We start from the raw sequence: 8569 nt of genomic DNA on the forward strand, positions 1-8569 counted from the left end.
ATTGAAACGTATTAACTATGATCTAATGTACTGGAGTGTGCTGCCTAAGGCTTGTGAGTTGTGAGTGGGGCATGATTTGGGGCCCATTCAGAGTATCCATTCCTCCATCTTGCTGCTCCATCTCATCTATCAAGTCTGTTGGAAGCTTTGAGTTTTCGCAGGCCAGAAGGTTTTCCGTGCAGAGGCGATATGGCTTTCACTCACTGTTAGGGGGAGAGGGAGTGATTACCATTTGAATTTAATGGAGCCTAGCTGATGCGAAAATTGGGCAGTTTGCTGGGAGACCTTGTGAAGGCTTGATTTGTCAGAAAATGTAAGTGGTAGGGGAGGGGGGGTCTTACTCTGCAGAACAGGACTCTATTCCCTGTGTGTGTATGTGTGTGTGTGTGTGTGTGTGTGTGTGTGTGTGTGTGTGTGTGTGTGTGTGTGTGTGTGTGTTTTCCCCAAGCAGCAACTCATTAAAGACTGAAGTCAGAAAATAGACAATTGAGCTTCAGATTTCATCCCCTTCAGACTATTCATGCCAATATACAATGTAGAGCAGCAGTTTTGCTGGCTGGAGAGCAGCTGTTGGTATATTGGAGCTTTGTCATGCCTTTCAGCTGTACAGATTTCATAGAACGTCTAGATTTTGCTTCATATTTGGGTTTGTTTTTCATAGGATTGTAGTTTCGGCAGTTAATGGCAAAGCATTAAAGCCTGAAGTTAGGAGATAATGCCAAACATTTGAGTTATCACTTTATACTATTCAGAGGATACCACAGCCCCTTTTTGATTTATGGATTGTGAACACCTATTGCTCTAAGTGGTGGAGAAGTATGGGCTTTGCCTGCATTGTCTGGGCTAAGAGGCTGAGAGGTATATCTGTTAGTTTTTGTCATTGCTTCCAAGCAAATGGATAGAACATGGCACACTTACTAATGACTTAGTATGGTAGATTAACAGCCTCAACTGGGAAGGTTAAACAAGTTTAAAAAAAAAAATAGGAAGGGAGCCCTAGGTCATAATTACATTTGAAAGAGTTGATGGGGGGGGGGGTGGTTATTGCAGTGGATCCACTTGATAGCACTTAATCTGCTAGTAAGCTATTAGGTTTGCTGCATTTTGACCATTTGTTCGACATTATGTTTGGTTAGGGTGCCTCATTTGGAGATGGAAGGTTAAGAGCTAGGCAGATGGTTTTGCAATATAAGTTAGCTTGGCTTATACAGGGCACTAAGTGATGTGCTATGGAAACGCAAGGTTACCCCGGTTGTGGGTACTGATAGGTTCCCCTCAGTTGTGGGGTTTAGTTGTCACATATTCGATTGGTAGTTAAATTTATAGTGGGTGTTTGATAAGTTTATTGGAAGCATAGCTTCTGTTATGGTGTGACGGTGGTACACTCATTCCCGGGTTGGCAGGATAGGTTTTTGAAGATGTCTTGAAATGTGCATTATGTATTTTATGTTTACATGGCTTGTCTTTCTTGCAGATGGGGGTTTTGGAATGCTGCTGCTATAATTTGGAATAGGTGGGTATAAGTGCAATCTTCTCATTACATCTTAGAGGATTTACCTTTGTCTGTTTTCTTTGTAGATGGTGGTATGATGAGTACTAGTTGTGGCGTTACACAATGAGTTCACAGAAGATGGAAACAGTGGCGAGCGAGGAAGTTGCACATGTGGAGCACAAGTGGGCAACAGTTACTGGCAAAAGTAAGTGGATTTCAAAGTTGTTGAGTTTTGATAGAGGATTTACACTGCTAGCCAGAGAAGGACAGGCATTTGAGTTTGTGATCTCAGGGTTAATTGGGGGTATAATCTGTACTATTAACAGTTTCAGTATGTTAGATCAATGTTTGAAAGGTGCCTGCAGTGGGCTTGTGGTTACAGGTAATGCATTTTAGTGCTCATTAAGGTACGTCACGGTGGATAGGGTTCATTTAGAGGGAGTGGAGTCACCAGACTCTTAATATCATAAAAATGTATTAGGCTACTTGCTTTGGAGTGATTACAAGCTAGACAAGTTCAGCTCTTATTTCTGCAGGTAGCATTGATCACTCTTGTCCAAAGGGGATATGAGTAAAAAATAAATTCCTTGCAGATTGCTGAAGCGCAGAAGGCATCATGCGGTGGCTTGAAAAGGGGATCAGAAAGGTGATGCTTTTGAATAGAATGGATGTTCTGGCCACTGGAATGGGGCACAATAAAGGTCTCAGTAATTACCTTATTAAGGCATAGGGGGCACATAAGAAAGAGGTAGGTAGGGGGGCCAGGGGAAAAACTGTTGGGGCAGTTTATAGGGAGTCTGGGGATCCCATGGGATGAGTAGAGTCACAACATTCATAGAAGTACAGGAATGTATTAGGCTAAAGTCTTATGGTTCTTGTAAGTCACTGAAGTTTAATCCTTGCTTCTAGCTGTGTTGCTTACATGGGAGCTAGAAGACTTAAGAGAAGATCGGTTTCATGATATGGCAGCCATAGGTCAAGTTTTGATTTCTTACTACAGGTAGAGGTAACATAGGGAAGTGAACCTTCGAGGGGAAAGGCCAGGAGCAAGAGTGGTTAAGTATGGTTAGTATTTTCAGTGTTCTAGTTTGGTGGTTGCTAGGAGTATAGTGGGGTGGCCTGGGTTCTAGTCTGGATTGTCATTTGGTAATGAGTGAACTGGGGGTGTTTATGGCTGGGCATGTGGAGTACTTCATTGCTGTAAATAGGCAAGTTTTCAGGAGCTAGGGTCAAGGGGTGCTGGTTTTCTGCCATTGAGAGTTAGGGCATTAAAGTTTTGGAGTTAGATTATTTGGTAATCGGGTTAATGCACAGCCAGAACTGGGTAGTTTGGTGGGATAAGGTGATATGCTATAGTTGACAGCTTGGGGATATGGGTTGTCATTCTGATCAGGCTGAGCCATGATTAGTTGCTGGAAGGAAGTGGTTTAAAAGGAATGTATCCTCTTGGATGGGATGTCCCGGTGGTATAGAAGTCATGGGTAATTCTACTTTAGTTTAATTAGGGTGTGTTTCAGGGATGGTATGCAGGATCCTAAGGGTTTTACAAATGATGGGTACACCGAATGATGTTTGGCTTAACCCTTCACTTTATGGGAGGTAGTTGGTTGAACAATTTTGGGTAGAAGGGAGGGGGAACAGCCTGGTCCGGCTGGTTGGCAGAGAAGAGGGACAGGGTTGCCCTCTTCTTTTCCCCCTCTGGTGTATGGATGTTCATTTCAAGGAGCTGGGGAAAGAAAAGTGAACAGCTGGAAGAAGTTTGCTGAATAGATGAGTAAGCTGAGGTAAGGATGCTGCTTATTTGGTGGAAGGTAATTCAATGAATGGTGTATGAAGTGAGATGGGACGCTGCTTCATAAGTAAAGTAAACGAGCAGAGGTATGGATATTTGGTGGAAGGTAATTCAATGGATGGTGTTTGAAGTGAGATGGGACGCTGCTTCATAAGTAAAGTAAACAAGCAGAGGTATGGACCCTGCTTACTGAGCAGGGTGAGTAGGTATGCTGCCCTGATTAGTATTACAAGGATGGCACTCTATAAGTAAAGTAAGTGAGCAGAGGTATGGACACTGCTTACTTGGGCAGGGTGAGTAGGTACATTGCCCTGATTAACAGTTCAAGGATGTTTACGTTGTGTTTAGAATCAATGATATTATGTGGAGATGTAAATAAAGTTGGTGAACAAAGCTATGTTATGAAAATTTTAATAAAGGTCGTCAAATGTCATTCGGTGTTATGTTTTTATTGAAGGGGACCGGGACAAGTGCTTCTGCAAACTCATCATGCTTAGCTAGAATGTATTCAGCTGTCTTCCAGGCTTGGACCTGCTTGTTGAACTATGGGGAAAATAGCCTGTAAGCTAGAAAAAAGAGATCAAATGGACTGCAGTCTTGCATTACTGAAAACAAATTTAAAAACATTTAGTTACTATTCATTTTCAAAGAGTTGGAATTAAGGAGCTTACAATAAATACAATACATTTTACTGATTGGTAGATTTTCACTGTTACTTCAGACAATCCATTTGAAAATTCTCAGTGAGGAAATATGTCTAATAAATAGATTAAGTTAATTGTTGCAAACAAAATTTCTAAGAATAGTAAAACATTTGTAGTGTAATAAAAATAGGTTCCATCTACAATACTGTCTCCTTTGAGCTTGACCTAATGTGGGAATTCCAATTTGAAGTCATCGGTCTTCCTCCTTAATGTTTATGTTCTTTGCAAAGGTCAATCTTTTTTTTTTTTTTTTTTGGCTAATCTTACCTACCATTTTCATGAGCAAGTTTCCATGGTTGTGGAAGATTTGGAATGCAGTTCTGGTCCTTCTGAAAAACTGGAAGGCAAGCCCCGAACTTAAAATCCCCCAGTAATGGAGGCCATGCTAATGCATATTTGTTTCTTCCTTTAACCTAAATCATTGGAAACCTGCTATTAGTAAGTATCAACTAAGTTCTAATATTCTTGATAATCCATCGGTTCATTTATTAATGAATGATCACCTTGATACATTGCTGACTGACATAGATGATAACTCAATTAATGCTGGTATTTTATGGGCCTCCATTAATGCCATCATGCTGGGTTTTATTATAAACAAAAAATGTCTCATAAAGAAAATTAGTTAAATATGGTACTAGGATCTAAATAGAGGGTGAAACTTAAAAAAATAATAAACAGATATTCATATCAGAGGTAGAATTTTTGTGAGATCTAGAACCACCTGATATTGCTCTTAAATGTTCAGTGTTCTTCATTCAAATCCTAAGGCTAAATTCTCTGAATGGATCTAGAGTCTCTTTTGTTAGTTAACAAAAATAATTTACTATTGCTATTTACCTTATGAACCATGGCACATATGGCCTCCAGAGCCATCCTACATTTTCCTTTGATTGTGGTTTGTTATTTATTGTGCAGTTTAATATTAGAAACATTATAAAGTATTACTTTCCCATACATGACATCACCAAAAAGTTAATTGAACTTTACCCTTGGTGATGTTAATATAGGTGATACATGGGTGTACATCCATAGATTTTAATGGATGCATCAAGGTGCACTCTATACTATCCCACAAGTGGCATCATGAGCAGACAGAGTAGGACTGTGTGTCTGGTTTCAAAATAAAACATTTACAAATGTTTTTATTAAGAAAGCAGAAACATCATTTTGGTTAGATGGGGTGGAAAATACATTGCAGCACTTAAGTTACAAAGTGCCTCTGTGTATATGCAGAGCATGATGGAACATTGTAAGGCTGATATTCCTATTTTTACATTGCTTGGGACAGAGTTTATACCACTTTAGTAGTCTTATGCTTTTTTCAGGATATTTATGTCTTCTCATAGTCCAAGTTGATGTTTTAGGTCTTCATTGTCAGAACACATTAAACTCTTAGAAGCTGATGTCATGCTTTAAGAATTTCTCAGTGCTATTTCGCACTTGAGCTTCGTGATGCTTTTGGAATGGATGGCTAGAGACTTTAAGTTCGCCAAGAACCTGCTGAAGTTCTATTGGCTCATTTGTCACTTTAGTCTTACTTATGTTTACTTCAGACAGTAAACAGTTATTTTCCATCCTGATCCTAATTTGCTTTCATCTGACTAGTTATAGGCCAAAAACTATTCATAATAATGATATGAAAATAATTTAGGGGTGCTTTTGGCAAAAATATTAAAACGTGATTACACATCATCTTTTTGGTTATTTAGGGTAGACACACCCAAAGCTGTTCCCTTATATTAGAATTTTTACTTCTTTTAAATTGTGAGATGAATAATCCTGTCTTTGCCTTCCCATTTGATGCTTCCATAACCTTCAGGAGGGTAATGTCTAATGCCCTTTTCAGAATTTTGCATTTTTTTCAGCATTCATTTAACCTTTTAAACACTGAAGTAGTTGCATACCTTCCATGAGGAAAAGAGAATCTTATTTGAACTATGTCCAGAAATGCAGTTCACCTGCACATTCTGAAAATAAGGCAAAATCGCAGTGGGCAGTTGCTTTATCTTTTCATTTTAAAAAGTACAGGATTGCTCTTCCAGTTTGTTATAAAATTAGGATGATGCTTTTCCTGTTTCTGCAATCTTGGAACTGTGGTATAGAAGGTAGGTACCAACAATCTACTGTCCGATTAGGACACTGCAAATTTGTACAAATTTTTGAAGTCAGTTCCGAATAACTTTACTGTATTCCCATGGATATCAGTGAGAAGCTCTATTGTATTCATATGTCTTGTTCTTGCTATACTGTATAGATTTTATATGCTGCAAGTTGTTGCCTCACAGCAAGAGGTTCTCCCGTTCGATTCACGGCTGGAGTTCGGGGAGTGCCTTCTGTGTGGAGTCTGCATGTCCTCCCCGTGGTTAGGTGGGTGTTTGAAAGACATGCATAAATGGACATGCCTTTGTTGAAGGTTGAACATCGAGCTGGCACCTCGGCATTTGTCAAAATCTAGTGCCAATCATTAGCGGACCAGAGTTCCGCTGTGGCGACCCCAACTGGGAAAAAGCCGAAAGACAACAACAACATTCTCAGTCTTTTATTAAAATATATTTGCTTCTGCTTGATACACCCTGGAAATCAGAAAGATGGCGCTGCAATTGTGTGCGGTGCCTACCATAAGTAGCTCAATTTATACTATCGTGCGAAAAGCAACTCAGTGACAGCTTTAGAAGGAAGAAAGAAGTCCTCATTATGAGCAAATTAGCATGTCTCTGAATCTCTCTCATTTACTGCTAATGTTGAAATGAATTTGCAGGGGTGATTTCCTCTGGTGGGACATGCATCATATTGGCAGAGGCACCCCTACACACAATCAAGTATTCATGGATGCACACAAACTCACACTGCCTCTTTCATTCAGTTCAAATCATATACACACTCACTTATTCACCACACACACACACACACACATACAAACACACACACACACACACACACACACACACACACACACACACACACACACACACACACACACACACACACACACACACACACATCCTTCTTCTTCCCCCATACTGTGACTACCCAGGCAAGCACACACGTGTGTATACACACACACACACACACACACACACACACACACACACACACACACACACACACACACACACACACACACGCACACACACACACACACACACACACACACACACACACACACACACACACACACACACACACACACACACACAGTAATCTTAGTCCATTCATATCCTTGAAAATACACCCTCTCCACCACTACATCTCTGCTGAACTTTGTTAAACTTAAATGCTGCATGATGTTGCACATTGACTAAAGTGGATGATGACACCATTTTGGCTGAGTAAATTTCTCGGCTAGCTGTATTAATTTATGCAGCCTTGCAATTCTCTGAATCACTCAGCTATATAAATTAGTAACAGCAAGCATTTCTGGAGAAAAAGCACATAGCTGTCTAGTATTAGCTGCTTTCAGGATTGCTTCATTATCCTATAATATGGCCACTGGGACCACCCACAGTGTTATTTCTTCCAAGGACATGCTACAAGTAAGTTTAGCGAAGTTCAGCAGAGATGTAATAGTGGTGAGTGTGTTTTCAGGTATATGATTGGACCAAGAAAAATCATTGCAGTGGACTGTTCTTCGAATATGAAGGGGTCAGCCTCTCATAATAGGGCTTACCACTCAGGCTGACCCTTTCTAAATCCCAGGGCAGTTTCCTTACATATGCCTCCTGCCTGTATGGGTATTCCCTATATCTCAACTGTTCCCATTTTTTTTTTACTTCTAAGCCCTTAAGAAGAACTTGAATAAATCTCTGCTTTCTTGACTCTAAAATATCTTTCTTTCTTAATTTTAGATGCCTCTTTAGCTAATTTTATATTTTAAATAAGTATGATATATATTCAACTTCCAATTTTTTTGTAGTCCATTCTCGGAAGGTCTGGAAAATATGAGAAATGACAATATTAGATGAAATTCTGTTGATTTTCCTTTCTGCTCGAGCTATCTGTCCTTAAAATGGCTACCATCCAACATTTTAAGTAGTGCTCATCTTCATTTGATTCCCGAGTCTTTCTTTCATAGTTTGCACAAAGATGTATTTAAACTTTTATGGTGTCCTGGATCTTGTAGAGTCTCATATGTTAAGACATATTCTAAAAATGGCTTCCAAAATTACTAACACCTGTATTGATCTTTTTAAGTTTCTCTACAAATCACTGCATCACACTTTCTCAAGGAATTAGGTAGCTGTTCCCAACTATCTGAATAATCATTGTATTGCAAAATACTAAACCCAGTTATCTTTCAATAGCCTCTCAGTACCCCTATGTTGGGACTTCACACTTCACATCCTATTTATGAATGCATATTAATTCCATGGTTGTGCAGTCATGGAGAGTTAAGAAATACCTGCCATTATTATAAACACTTCTGGGACCAATAGTACCCTCATCGTCTCATTCATTTAAAAAGAAACAATCCAAGGAATCATAAAATTGATGTGTTGTTATGCTGCAAATTCTTTATCAGTCTTAAGGTTCACCATTTGATTTGGCAGCTCAAACAAGTTACTCTACATTTCCTCATAT

Source organism: Protopterus annectens, chromosome 8.part1 (assembly GCF_019279795.1).
Source record: "Protopterus annectens isolate FY-2018-M chromosome 8.part1, PAN1.0, whole genome shotgun sequence".
Classification (NCBI taxonomy): domain Eukaryota; kingdom Metazoa; phylum Chordata; order Ceratodontiformes; family Protopteridae; genus Protopterus; species Protopterus annectens.